The sequence below is a fragment of the Apostichopus japonicus genome, chromosome 19, assembly GCF_037975245.1.
Source record: "Apostichopus japonicus isolate 1M-3 chromosome 19, ASM3797524v1, whole genome shotgun sequence".
NCBI lineage: Eukaryota > Metazoa > Echinodermata > Holothuroidea > Aspidochirotida > Stichopodidae > Apostichopus > Apostichopus japonicus.
In genome coordinates, this window is record NC_092579.1 from 21,308,529 (window position 1) to 21,323,075 (window position 14,547).

General features: G+C 37.0%; 1 long non-coding RNA gene across 2 annotated transcripts; it reads left to right on the forward strand.

Moving 5' to 3' along the window:
* The first annotated feature begins 1,197 nt into the window (after positions 1-1,197).
* Positions 1,198-9,573, forward strand: LOC139959602 (uncharacterized). 2 transcript variants are annotated; one of them, XR_011790181.1, is made up of 5 exons: positions 1,198-1,489; positions 2,849-3,071; positions 3,796-3,914; positions 4,197-4,317; positions 6,963-9,573. It is a non-coding gene; the product is annotated as an uncharacterized lncRNA (long non-coding RNA). The 2 variants fall into 2 exon arrangements; XR_011790180.1 differs by having other exon boundaries at positions 1,199-1,468.
* The last annotated feature ends 4,974 nt before the right edge of the window (positions 9,574-14,547 follow it).

Genomic DNA, 14,547 nt, shown 5'->3' on the forward strand with positions numbered 1-14,547 from the left:
AAATGTGGTAAAAAGCTGAAAAGGGCGGCACCAGTCCATTTGAGTCCGTCGGGGGGGGGGGGGGGGGCATCCGCCCCTCTGACTGTATGGACGCTCCGCCACTGATCTGTGTGTCTTTATTTTACATATAGGAAGACTGTTCTCTCTGGGTATTGAAACATTTTGGAATATAGGCTAAATTCTATATTTTTGAGTCCTTAAAAGATCTAAATTATTTTGATTGCCTAGTTGCTCAAGTAATGGTCAAGGCAACGTTTCCTGAATCTGCATAGCTCATGTCGCGGAGCGGTCGAAAACTTAATATACAACAACCAGTTAAAACAACAGCCTATCGGGCAGTATTTTACAACCCTCCGTTCCATTTTTGAAGAAAAATTTACCATTAAAACATTGAACATTTCTGTCGTTTAGCATACAACTTCCGAGGAACAACAAAAACCGGAAAACGTTTTAAATTAAAGGTTTGATTTTACTGCTTTGAAATCACGTATCACGTGCAAGGTTCGTCGAGCGCCCTAGGTTTCAAATCTTTTGTTCGTCATTTTGTAAATCTCTTTATGTGTCCAAATACCACTCAGATATCATTTTTTTACAATTGCTTTCTTTCAACAATTCCATGGCAAAGGCCATGTTAAGCAATTATTTAGATTTCCCTTTTATATAAAATCAGTCACCATTACAGAAGATCAATGTACTAATTAACGAAAAACAATCAATAAAATAAGCACATGTGGGTTCATTTTATGTAAAAAGTTGCCAGGTTTTTCTTAGTGTATATGTAGAATCCTTAAAATATCACCCAAATGGCATAAGATTTTTGTAATGGGCACAAAACTCCCCCCCCCCCAACCCCAACCCCTCACCAAAAAACTAATAATTAACGAAAAACAATAACAAAAATAACAAGCAAATTAAGCACATGTGGGTCAATATGTAATGTATAAAATTGCCAGATTTTCTTAGTTTACATGAAGAATCCTTAAAATCTTTGATATCATTTAAATGGAATAAGATTTTTGTAATGAGCTCTCCCCTCCTCCTCCCTCCCCCCAGCCCCTTCAAAATTAATTTCACGTGATATAGCAGACTACGGATTGAGAGGGCGCAGTTGCCCAATAATAAAGTTTGTAGTGTAACTGTGTCTCCGAAATAGTCCTGACATTAATCTCTCTTTTCAGGTTAGTAAATATCACCATTCTGTTGATATGTTGGTAGAGGCAAAGTTATAGATGGAGAATAACCTAGCAGGGTGCATAAGTTATGCCTCTTGTGTAATATTGATTTGACTAGAGCATGAAACATCCATTTCGATTTCATTCGTAAATTGCTTTTCAGCCAAGGCCTTATGTAACTCGTTATTGTGTTACTAGGGCCTAGGTTGTCATGTGTGTCACGTTTTATGTGAACCAGCTTTGGGAAGACGTAAGAATCATCCAAACATGACGGTTATTTAGTCACTTGGGACAAGGTTAGACATACACCATATTAAGTGATTATTATCCCTTTATTTAAAGCATTCATATATACATGATTTACTATTGTAATTATGAGGTAACTATGCTTCACAAGAAATAGGGAGTGCATGTATGCACTTAGGCTAGTAAACGTACGAGTAGGCGATATAAGTGCATATGCATATCGGGCGGCAAAGATGTCGTGACCTATTTTCGGCAAAACGATAAATTGTATGAAAATTGCAAACAAAAATCGTAAAATTTTGACAGCACATTAACATTCCCATAAGTTAGGGTGACTTAAAAATGTTCACTGCACATTGTTGTCAAAAATTTGAATTTGTGCTAGGCTATTATTAATTAATGTAAACTGTGCTCAATTATCATTTGTCACCAATTGGTTGAAATAATGACTCTGATGTGAGCATATTTTTTTTGTGCTCAATGTTGAACTTTATGATACTTTGTAGCACAATGTTCAATTGCTCACTTTTATATTTACAAACACATAATATGGGATACAAAATTCAAAATGTCAAGCAAAGTTGGCAAATCCATTTGCAATTAAAGAACCAGTATAGTCATTATTGCGAAGTTCGGAACACTGCGAAGTTCGGACACCCCTAAGAAATACATGATTTCACCATGACAACCTATAGTTACAGCCAATTTCACAAAAAACTTCAAAGCTACAGTTATTTTCTCTCCAAAATGACCCGTGTGCAAGTAAGTACTGTACTTACATATTTGTCAATAAAATGACGGAGATCTATGAAGTCTGTTATAATTACTGAAAGAGCAACTGAGCCACCAAGTTTATTACCAGCGCCACACTGTGGGCCGGGTGTACGAACTTCCCACTACTCTAGCAAAGAAATACCAGTTCCACAATCACGAAGAATCTTCTTGGAATACAAGGTGAAAACAGTTTGAAGGAAAGAAAGTTTGGCCATGTATCGTAATATAACACACTACTCCCACCATATCAAGTATATTTTCAGGTGATTTATAACAGAAGATATAGTTTTGGGGTGTTTTAAGGCTAAGGTGTCCGAACTTCGAAGTGTCCATGCTATCATGAACTCTGGGGGTAATAAATTACCAATGTAAAATGGTTGTTTTGTCACAATTATAGTGGAAATTTTCACATAAAGTATTCGATATTTCCAGATAATTAAATGATTCCAAAATCTCTGTAGTCGACAACCACCAAATACCTCCACCAAATGATGCACTAACTAACCAATTCCAGTCTTCTGCCACTTACAAAGGCTCAAAATGTAGGCCTAGTATTATCATTTTTCCTGATTTTAATGCATGCTTTTAGTGATATTCTACTTCATCATTATATAAAGAAATGCTTGATTGTTCATTATATTTGGCATATTTTATAGATATACATGCTTCCTTATGCTGAATAACTCCACCCGCCCACAAACCATCAAACAACCAACAACGAGCTACAGTATACCAGCCAATAGCCACCACTCCCCACCAGAGAATGTACTAGAGCTACAATTTGAGGCTAAATCGATTGTAGGGCACTGTCTGGGGATGTCCAAATAGTGGATTATCCAGGTCCATAGCAGATAAATTTGTTTGCCTATGATGCATTGGGTAATATCTATTTTTTTCAGAATTTCAACAGCTTTATAATGTTTAAATTATGAACACCTCTCTGGTTTTCTTATTCAAAAACAAAATAATTTACCCCATTCTATGTATGTATGCGTGATGGGTGTGTGTTTGTGAGTGAGTGAGCAAAATTAAGTATGTCGCAAACTCCTCCTAGACTCGAAGTCCTGTCAAGTTCAAGCTTTGGTGGGTGGGTGCCTGACCATGTTAACTCATGCCTGCATGATTGATGACGTCAAAGAGGTCGAAGGTCAAGAAATCTAAAAATTGGTTTTTAGCCATTTTCTGCATGCCAACTTGTTGGACAAAGGCATTAAACCACATTATATGTAGAGAATGAAGAGAAAAAGTTTAAAACAAGACATGTTTAGCTGTTTAGGCTTGTAGTTAACAGGTCAATTGAGTTAAAGTTAAAATTGGTCTAAATTGTGCAAAAGAGTGTGTCATGGAAGTTCAAACTTCTCCTAGACTGTAAGTCCGATCAGGTTCAAACTTGTTGGGTAGGTGCCTGACCATGTACTGTAAACTTGATATTGGGTGATTGGTATACAGTAAATGTCATAGGTGAAAGGTCAAATACCCAGAAACTGTAGCCATTTTCTGCTTGTCAGTATGTGGAATAAAGTCATTAAACCACAAAATATGTAGACTATAAATCAAGTTTCATTGCTTACACTACATTTCAATACTACAATTTGTTTAACAGAATGCTGAGTGAAACTACCCACTGCTGTAGGTGATGAAACATTTGGTGTTTAATCCGCAAGCTCCAGCTCATCCATTGGGGCTTAAATTTCTACTCCTACCCCGATCCCAACGAAGAAAGTAAGTGACGTCTGCGCCTGTAACGCGACAATAGCATAAGAGACGGTGGTACGGACAGACCTTATGGGGATATAGTTAACACGTCATTTAGTGAAAGTGAAAATATTCCCCATCTTGGTGGATGGAATTCATTTCCCCTGTGGGTTGTATAAGAAAAGAGAAATCTGTAAGCAATGATGATTATTAATGCATCTTTGCATGATTTATTACTAATCCATCTTTGCGTGATTGATTATTAATCCATCTTTGCGTGATTGATTATTAATCCATCTTTCTGCTTAGACGTTGAAGGACAGCGTAGTAAAATCAGAGGATTCCGTGAAGAGACTGGTAGCAGAGATCAAGATGCTAGGTCAAAGGGTCGTTCAATCTCATAAAGCTGTACAGAAGGAGGAAGAGCCAGGTACATTTTCAAGTTTCTTCCTTTTGGGTTTGGTACGTTGAGAGTACAAGATGGATATGATGCTCACATTGTGTAAAATAATTGGTAGCAGTATGCTGGAGACAATGGGTTGTAGGACTATTGTTTGCGAGCGGGTCACAGATATGGTCATGTGCGAAGAAAGTTGGAATGAATTTCTAAACTAACCAATGAGTCTGTCTTGCGTACAAAGATTTACTTCGCTGCTAAATAAACCCGAGCACGTTTAGCAGGAGTGTCAAGCATAAACCAGGGACGTTTAAATTCAGTTAAAATGTTCTATTTATGGTAGTTCGCAAGCGAAGATGTTACCTAACTTATATGGAATTGATACCAAGTTTTTGTATTGAATGAGTGCAGTTGTTAAATTTTTTGTCCCTGCCAACCCCACCCCCGGAAAGAAGTATCCCTAATCGTGATGAAATATCACTTAATAATATTCAGGCTTACCGAAGGCGATGGAGTACAACAGTTGAGGAGAGTGGAATTTTCCGAACGTTAAAGAATACATCAAGTTTATTTCCTTCGTCCTCAGATTCAGTGTAAAGTACATTGGTGAATATTGTAAGGATATCAAGCTCGTTCCCTTTTTTCCTAGAACTGAATAAGTATTCACGCAAAGCAAATTGCTCTTTTTACCCATCATGAAAGTAGCTGTGCAGTTACTAGTGTATTGGAAACAATTTTATACATGTCACTAGTTTTGTCATATGCAACTGTGCATTATTTTTTTTGGGAAGGGGGTTAAATTGTATGTGCATTGTGTCACGTTTGTTTTGACAAATAAGGCTTTGTTCTGTGCAGTGATCATTTTTTCCTATAATCCCAGAGATATAAATATATTTAGAGGAAAATCTTGAAAAGGGTGTATCAATATTAACTTCGGGTTGGGTCAGATCTTTCTGGAAACCCTACATGTAAAGAGACTAGGAGAGAATTGGTTTGGGAGAGGGGGGAGGGCGGGTCTTGGTGGAATATTTAGGGACATTGCAGTTATTGTGTCTTGTTCTTCATCTCAATTAAAGACCTGTAATTTATTTGTAAATAAACACCCAGAAACTTAATATTTTGCTGTTGTGGATGCAGCCAGGGGTGGGACGTAGATTCCCCATCTCTTAGATTTTGTCTGTAACCCCACCAAAACACATATCCAGTGCCACTAAACCCACTCCGAACTCTGTTGCGCCATATACCCGAGAGAATCTTGCTATGAAATTGACTGACTTGCTACACAAATGCAAAGATATTGGGCATTTTTTTTTCCATTAACAGAAACTCTAGTATTATCATCAATATAATGATAAACAAAATGGAGAAACTTTCAGCACATGTATTCAAAATAGTTAACACTTACTTATTGCCTCCACATCCACCCTCCACTTTAATATTCTGGCTTTGCTTTCTGATTATGGGCAGGTTTGAGATGTAGTAGATTTCTCCATCCGTGTTATTGTCAGATAATGAAATGAGAATAAGAATTAATAAATTGTAAAAGAAATGTTTCCTTCCTTGACAGCATGACTTCATATCTGTCACTTCTTCAGTATCTACCTAAATGACAAATGTAGGCTGAATTTTAGACACAGTAATGTGGTAGTCCACCAGAACAAGGTTAATTTGAGATTTTACACTCATACACTGCTGATCCAGTTTCAAGCTATTCACCGTTAAAATATGCTAAACCTCCGGCATGTTCCTTTAAAGGCTAACTTGATGATGTTATCAGCTCTTCTAGTACAGGCTTAAATGTTAATGTTAACCCATTGCTTTACATAAATTCTAATAACTCACTCAACCAAAGCATGTTCCTTTAAATTGATATTAAAACAACAACACCCTTGCACCCATTGAATGAAAATTAAACACCATCTGTCCAAAAGTTGACGAATTTGTACTACCACTGTAAACATGTCATTTGATACAGGTAAAACTCTTTTTGTGATTTCGTGTTTGATCTGAGGAACTGGGCTAAACGGTTAAAGTATTAGACTAAATAGTCTTGTCACTCTAAACTGATGAACCTCGGAAAAATGAAGGGTCGTTCCCCCAAAAATTAAAAATGGCATAAAACTCTAACCTGGCCTGATAGCACTGTTTTCAACGGTTCACAAAAAATTAACTGAAGTTTGTTCCTAAAGTCATCTTTTTGATGTAGTTTTCCTTCATGTCTTTCCATTGTAAAATAGCTTGTAAATCTATTGCAACTCAAATACTTTTGGCCTTTATGTTGTAATATATTCTTTTTTTTACATTGTTTTTACATTTTATAATAATATTCTGTAACTACTGTAGTTGATACAACAATACTAGACATTGTACTAGTAGATGGGTTATAAAAAATACAATTTTTTTTGACATTTCTGACATTAAATAAGTTAGGGAAATCAATATATGTTCTTACATCTCTGTCTGTGGCTCTGACCCCCTCCCACCAAGAAAGTGTTACTCCCCCCACCCCCTCCCATCACCCAAAGCAATCCGTGTTCGCCCTTAAAATATTGGCTATCCTCGACTCATTGGAGTCTTCAAATGTAATATGCATGATCTACACTTTATGCAGAGTACTTTCGTCTACATGGCTTGTGTATTCCTATCTAGTAACTTCTTTCATACTCTTATTTTGGCAGAACCACCTATGGTGTCCACCATGGAACAGCTCCCCCGAGAGACCTCCAGAAGACTTAAATTTGGAAGAGATTTGGGACGATGACGAAACATCAGACAGAGACAATAAATTGGAATCCCAAGCCCCTGTAGCCGATTCAGATCCCTTCTCTAGTCTCATTATGGACATGAAAGCCTCCATCTCATCTCCGAGTAAAGTACGGTCTTACTCGGACCAGATCAGGAAAGGCTTACCAGACGATAACCTCCTGAAGGCAGAAGAAGACAGAAAAGTTTGTTCCATTTCTGGTAGCGACGTGCCGAACGCTACATCAAACCAAAGAGACAAGCCGATGGAAGTTTCCTCCAAAGGGATTAGAAATAGGACCAAAGTTGAAGAAGAATCGGAAAGTGAATCAATCCAGCTACCAGATAGTCCTGCCGGTCTAGAACTTTCAGGATCACAAACTTTTTGAGCCACCGGTGTTGCAGCTTCTTAAAAGATATATGTATATGTATAAGCTTTTCTACTGTTTTTATTGTATGACCATGTGTGTAAATATTTAAGCACTAAGGATATGCAGTTTTTTTTCCCTTGAAATAGCAAGAGATAAAATGGAGAATATTGTATGAAAGCTGTACTTAAAACACTTGAAAAACTGCTTTCCTAAATTTTAAGGAACATTTTGGCAGAATTTTTTCTGAAGAAATCTATCTATATTTCATGCAAGGGCGTAGGAACCGGGGGGGGGGGGGGGCCGCCAGCCCCCCAGTGCAAAATGTGGAGGGGCGGAAGTATCATTCCGCCCCCCCCCCCCCGCTTCGCAAGTCAGAAAACCCCTTTTTCATTTCCAAATGAGAAAAAAATCTCATTTGGAGCACCAAATTGCATCTAAGGCCAGGTGAAAATGCAAAATTATATACAAAATGGAGTGGGTGGGTTGAAGTGTGCTATATTGCACCAAATTGCATCTGAGGCCACCTGGAAATGCAAAAAAATTCCAAAGGGGAGGGGGACACCCCCTCCCCTTAGACCCCTCCCCCAGGCCGGCCATCAGTCTTCAGCCCCCCCCCCACTCAAAAGTACCTTCCTACGCCACTGATTTCATGCATAGTCTTGAATACTTCTGTAATACCATAAGACCATCTCTGCCCTGCACCTGTTTTTTTTTCTCTCTTGCATGTTTACAAAAGTGCTCTTCTCAAGGTTATTGTATTGAAAATTTTCTCAGATTTACAGATGGAAATTATGAAAGGTTTTTCATTAAGGATGGTCATGTGATGATGCTAAAAGATAATCTAATGCATAAAGAGTCTGTAAATTCAGAAGAGAGGAATTTATAAGTATCCTATGCCAGGAATCTTTGATTGATTCCTAGCCAAAATGCAAAAAAAGGAATCTAGGCATGTATGTATGTAGGTAAACGTATGTATATGTGATGTTCCAACTTGTGAATGGGATGACTCATCAAGCATATCTTGCATGAATTTCATGTAAATTAGGATTTAAGTTTACAGCTCTGAATTCTTTGGCTGCTCCAGTTATTGAGCGGAGTCAAAGGTCAATTGAGGTCATCAGCGGCCAAAATACAAAAACTATGTAGTCGAGTTTAGTGAACATCTGTAGCATTGTGAAAATGTCATAGTTAGGTGGTAGGTCCCCCTCACTGAGCATTACACTTTGAGCAGCTCTGTTAAGATGTCAAATGTAAATTGGAGTCATCAGCTGCCAAAAGCCTGTAATTCTTGTCAATTAACATAGCTTCAAAATTAAAGCTGCGATTATACTCATGCTCAGAAATGTACAAGAACTAAATGTTCTATGAAGAGGTCAAAGGTCACTTAGGGTGAAATTCTGACCACCTTTGGATGATCTTAAAACACACCTCAAGTGATTCCTGGCAGTTGTCACTAGTTGAGTCTCAAGGAGGTAAACAGGCTCTCTGAAAAGTTGCCTTCTTCTGTGTAGTCTATATATACTAGATATGCTTTGGTATTAAAAATATTTTAGTGTATTGATTGGGTTGGTTGATGGCAGAGCTGATTTGCTAGCTCAAAAAAAGGTAAAAGGTAATGTCCATGTGCTCATACATATTCAACATCTATGGGTCTATATTTCACATAAAAGGAAGACTGTTCTTTCTGGATTTTAGACCATTTTAAGCCATAAAACTTATGTACTGTAAAAAAGTTATCAGTGACTGCATAGGTTGATGTCCAAAGAGTGGGTTAGTACACTTGTTGTGGTCTAGGGAGTTTGAATTGTCTGATCATTTCTGGTTCGCACTTAATTTCTTGAACAAATGTTAACTCACTTGACTCTACATCAGTCAGATAGTCAAGTGGGATTGCAAATCATATGGCAAGGAATCACTATTCTTTGCCCCCTGTCTAGAGAATGCTAAAACTCCTCTCTTTGGGTGGTTTGATATAGATGCATAATTTGTTTGCACTAAGTGGACATATTTTGGTTAATTTTTTACTTGTAAGCTGCAAAACAAGATGTGAAAAATCGGCGATGTTTTTTACTTGGAATAATACATGTTTTTTTTTGTTTACTGTTTTTAACAATGTGTTTTTACTTGGAATAATATACTGGAAGAATAAAAGAGAATAGCATGAGATGAAATTGGAGCAGGGACCTTGTGATGCTTATTTTTTTGTCTACCACTAAAACCATTAGGTAAGATGCTACTTTTGGATGCATATCATATACTAAAAGATCCAGTTGTTGGGACTTTGGTGTTTTTAATAAAAAAACGCTTTGGGAACCTTGTCAGGTAGAGGGGTGGTGGCCAGCTCCTTTTACAGCACTCACCCACCCAGGGCTTGAAACAGTGCTGCTCAGAATCATCGCAGACGGAACTACCAATTACACCATTTTGGTTTCCAATTAATAGACTTCGTTTCTTACCTTTATACTTCCGCCTGCTCCAACAACAAAAAAACAGAAAATTAAAAGGCTTTGGTGGGGTCTTGAACTCATGACAGGGTAGTTTGTTCTGTCTCTCAGTCCGCAGCACTAACCACTGCGCCACAGCAACTGTTGAGAATTAATGCTCGTTTCTAATATTTCTACTTCAGAATGGAAGGAGAAAATGGTAAAAGACCAAAATGCTCTCTCTGGGGCTCGAACTCATGACAGTGAGTTCATCTGTCTCTGTAGTCCAGAGCACTAACCACTGCGCCACTGCAACTGATGAGAATTAATGCTCGTTTCTAATATTTCTACTTCAGAATGGAAGGAGAAAATGGTAAAAGACCAAAATGCTCTCTCTGGGGCTCGAACTCATGACAGTGAGTTCATCTGTCTCTGTAGTCCAGAGCACTAACCACTGCGCCACTGCAACTGATGAGAAATAATGCTCGTTTCTAATATTTCAACTTCAGAATGGAAGGAGGAAATAGCAAATGAATAACAAAGGTTTGATAAGACTGCTTTGAAATCACGTATCACTGGCAAGATGGGTCGAGCGCCATCTAGCGGCCTCTTTTTTGGTCAGTTTTCAACTTCAGAGGAACAATAGACAAGCGAAAAACTTTTAGGACGAACAAAAGATTTGAAAACCTTTGTTCGTCCTAAAAGTTTTTCGCTTGTCTATTGTTCATCTGAAGTTGAAAACTGACCAAAAAAGAGGCTTCTAGATGGCGCTCGACGCATCTTGCCAGTGGATACGTGTGATTTCAAAGCAGTCAAATCAAACATTTGTTATTTTTAAACGTTTTCCGGTTCTGTTCCTCGGAAGTTGTATGCTCAGCGACAGAAATGTTCAATGTTTTAATCGTAATTTTTTCTTCAAAAATGGCACGGAGGGGGATAAAATACTGCCAGATGCTGTTTTTTTAACTGGTCATTTCATATAAATAGTTTTTAACCGATTCGCGACATGTGCCATGAAATTTTAGAAAACGTTGAAACGAGGAACAATAGAAAACTGAAAAACTTTTACGACGAACAAAGGTTTTAAGCCTTTTGTTGCCCTAAAAGTTTCTTTTGTTACTGAGCGATAGAAGTGTTTAAAGAGGGCGCTTGACGCATCTTGCCAGTGATACGTGATTTCAAAAAAGTCAAATCAAACTTTTGTTTGTAATTTTGATTTTTTGGGGGTTTTATAAGGTTCTAATTCTTGGCAAAATTGTTCTACTGAACGTTGGGGAGGAAAGGGTGGGCTGTGTTGTAATATGCATTACAAAACACATTACAGAATGTTTCAATAGGCTTAAAAGGTGAAGCAAACCTGTTTTAGTTACAAGGCCATTCAAAGGGCAAAACGATTTTTTGAAAATATCCTCTAGCTTTCATATCGACTGCAATATCCTGTCTTGTCAAAACGATGTTTTTGGCAAACTAGTCTGTCAGATTATTCATAACATCCTGATATATATACGATGTGTGGGGATGTTAAGCGAGGTCAACTTCCAGTTCCATTTGTAAGGACCAGACAAGTTCTCAAATCGCTCCGTGTTTTTTTCTTCTACATACTAGAAATGCGAAAGAGAGACAGACAAGAAATAAATACGGAAAGAAAAGGAATTTCAGGACTGCCTGTTTATTTTTCCACTTCTTTTGGGACACGATATTGCAACATTTGTTATGCAAAAGTGCAAAGAACCACACGTGTGAATCGCATACCAAAAAAGCAGTTGCCATGGAGACAATGAGTACACAATAGAAATTATTGAAGTGCATTGAAAATTGAACAGAGCTTCGTTTACAGTAATAGAATTGCTTCACCCCTTCTGCAAAAAAAAAAAAAAACTGTGACGAGACGTCGCGATGTCGGAGCGTCCCCTCCCATATTGTACCTCGGTAGAGGTTACTTACGACAACGATGATATGGCACGCGTGGGTGTTATCTGTGGTACAGGCATGGGCGGCGATCATGGTGGGGGGGGGGGCATATCCCCCCAATATTTAAGGTAGGGGATATAGTATCTAATATGCCCCCAATATTTGGTGGCAACACAATTGCGTGCCCGGGCCCCACACACGCTTAGTCCGGCCCTGACAATAGGGATGGCGCCATTTTCATTATTTCCTATAGATATTAATAGTGTTTATAATTTGGACATAGCTTATATTATCAATATATTGTAGGTCAATATTGTTTAAAAAGAGCGAATATAAATTGAAAAATGAAATCTTTATGGCATGTTACACTGCATTGTATTAAGAGCCAACTACAGAGTAGAATCTAACTATTCAGTAGATAGGAATGTGTTTATGAACTCTATGAATCCATTATAAAACGTCAAGACTGACATATTTGAAGCACGATTTTTCGTCCAAATTTGAAGAGCTTGTAAGAATTATAATCTTATGACTTTTTTAAATTTCGGCCAATCTCACGACTTTTATTGTAACCTGAATAAATTGACGCACAGTAGAGATGGCGTAAATTTGGGTAAAGCCTTACAAAATATTCAAGAAAAAGGATTCTCAGCGACCAAAGATAGATGTTCCTCAACTTGAAATTAGAGTTCCTGGTAATTTTAAGCTTCATTGGTCTAATTAAAAATAGAACAAAAATAGATAAATTGTAAACTAAAAAGCCCATTATGGCTGATATATCAAGAGAAGATTGCTCTATCCCTCTTATATGATTTTTCGGAAGAATTGAAAAAGTAGCGACATTGGCCAAAATATGAAAAAAATATTCAAGAAAAAAGGTGAAATTTCTCAAATCTGTATCACGATGCTTATATGGATTCTAAGGGCTCAAACATGGATGTTCCTCAACTTTAAAGTGGAGTTCCTGGTAATTTTAAGCTACATTAAGACTGATTAAGAATAGAACAAAGATGGATAAAATATATACAAAATATGCCATTTTCTTTCAATAACACAAAACTGATGAATTACACCTCAAGTCCTTAGTTACAATCTTCCCGCTTAATTAAAGCAGACGGAACCACGTCCTCCGTAAAAAATACTTTTGATTCCGTGGTATCGGAGTTTCACGAATAACAAGCAGGCACAATCCGCTGCTCCTCCCGAACAAAGCCGAACCCAATTTCTAGGAGTATGGTGACCATCCACAACATGTTCTGAAATGTAAAGTAATCTTGTGTGAAATATATTTATCTTTCCGTTGCTAAACGTGTAATGCAATTGGGCTTATCTTATGGGAATGGTTGAGAGAGTTCACCAACGGTTCTTGAGAGTAGTAATGTGACACAAATAGAAATTCAACATTTACAAAATCACCAAATATTCTTTACTGCACTCCGAGTACGTTTTCTCCCTGCGTCCAAACCCCGCTGATAACCAAAACCTAACTCTCTTTCTTAAGACTACACACACAACAACAATAGGACTCCATCATAGGCCTTAAACAAACTTTTTTCACCTAGAAAGTACATAATATAACATAAGGTTTAAAAAAAAAATTGTCGGTTTGGCCGGAACTTAAAAAAAAAATTTTCAATAAATATTACAAAATCATCAAATTTGGAAGAAAACTTGAGGTTCTCATATTTCAGTCTTCTCGTTTAGAATAGATTCATAGATTTCAGAAACACATTGCCATCTACTTAAAAGTGAGATCCTACTCGATTATTGCCTCTAAATACTATATAGATTAATATACCATCAAGATTTCATTTTCAAATTATACCATCTTCTTAAATAACAGGAACCTCTATTATAAACACTATCTTTATCTAGGATTATAATGAAAAGGGCACCATCCCTTCTTGTTCATCAGTTCAGGAAGGTTTAAAAAGTCGAAATCGTACCCAAATTTAAAAAAAAAAAGAATAAGATTATAGCTGTACAAAATCATCAAATTTTATTGAAAAGTCGAGGTTCTCATAATTCACTCTTAAACGTTTATAATGGGTTCATAGAGTTCAGGTACACATTATAGACTACTATGCCATCAAGATTTCATAGTCAAATTATACCCTCTTTCTAAATAGCAGGTACCTTTTCTGAAGCCTGTTTACTATCTAGGATTAAATGAAAAGGGCGCCATCTATAAATTAGTTCAGAAGGTTTAAACAAAAGTAAAATATAATCAATCATAAAGCTATATTGCCTTAATACAAAATTATCACATTTGGAAGAAAATCAAAGGTTTTCATATATCACTCTTGACATTAATAATGGGTTTATATATTTCAGATACACATTCCCATCAACTTAAAAAGTTAGATTCTACTCTGTTTGTGACTCTAAATTCAATATAGAATAATATGCCAAAATTGATTTGATATTCAAATTAAGCTGTCTTTTTAACCTTATTATAAAATCCAAGATTTAATGAAGGGTGCCATCCCTGCTGTGCATCAAGTTTAGAAGAGTCGTGATTTTGAACAAAATTGATAAAAATCATAAAGCTAGATATTATGTAGATTTCTCGCCTCTACATACAATAGATGGATACGACCAAAAGATTTGATATTCAAATTAAACTTATTAAGGAATATAGGGGCATTCTGTAAAACACTGTCATTGATAATGAAATGGGTGGGGGGGGGGGGCTCCTCCATCACAGTTTGGGAAGATTCAATGTGGGAAATGGTGATTTTTACTTATAGTTTAAAAGAAAAAATCACAATCAAAAGAATGTGAAAATGTGGACCGAAAATGACGCATGATTCAAT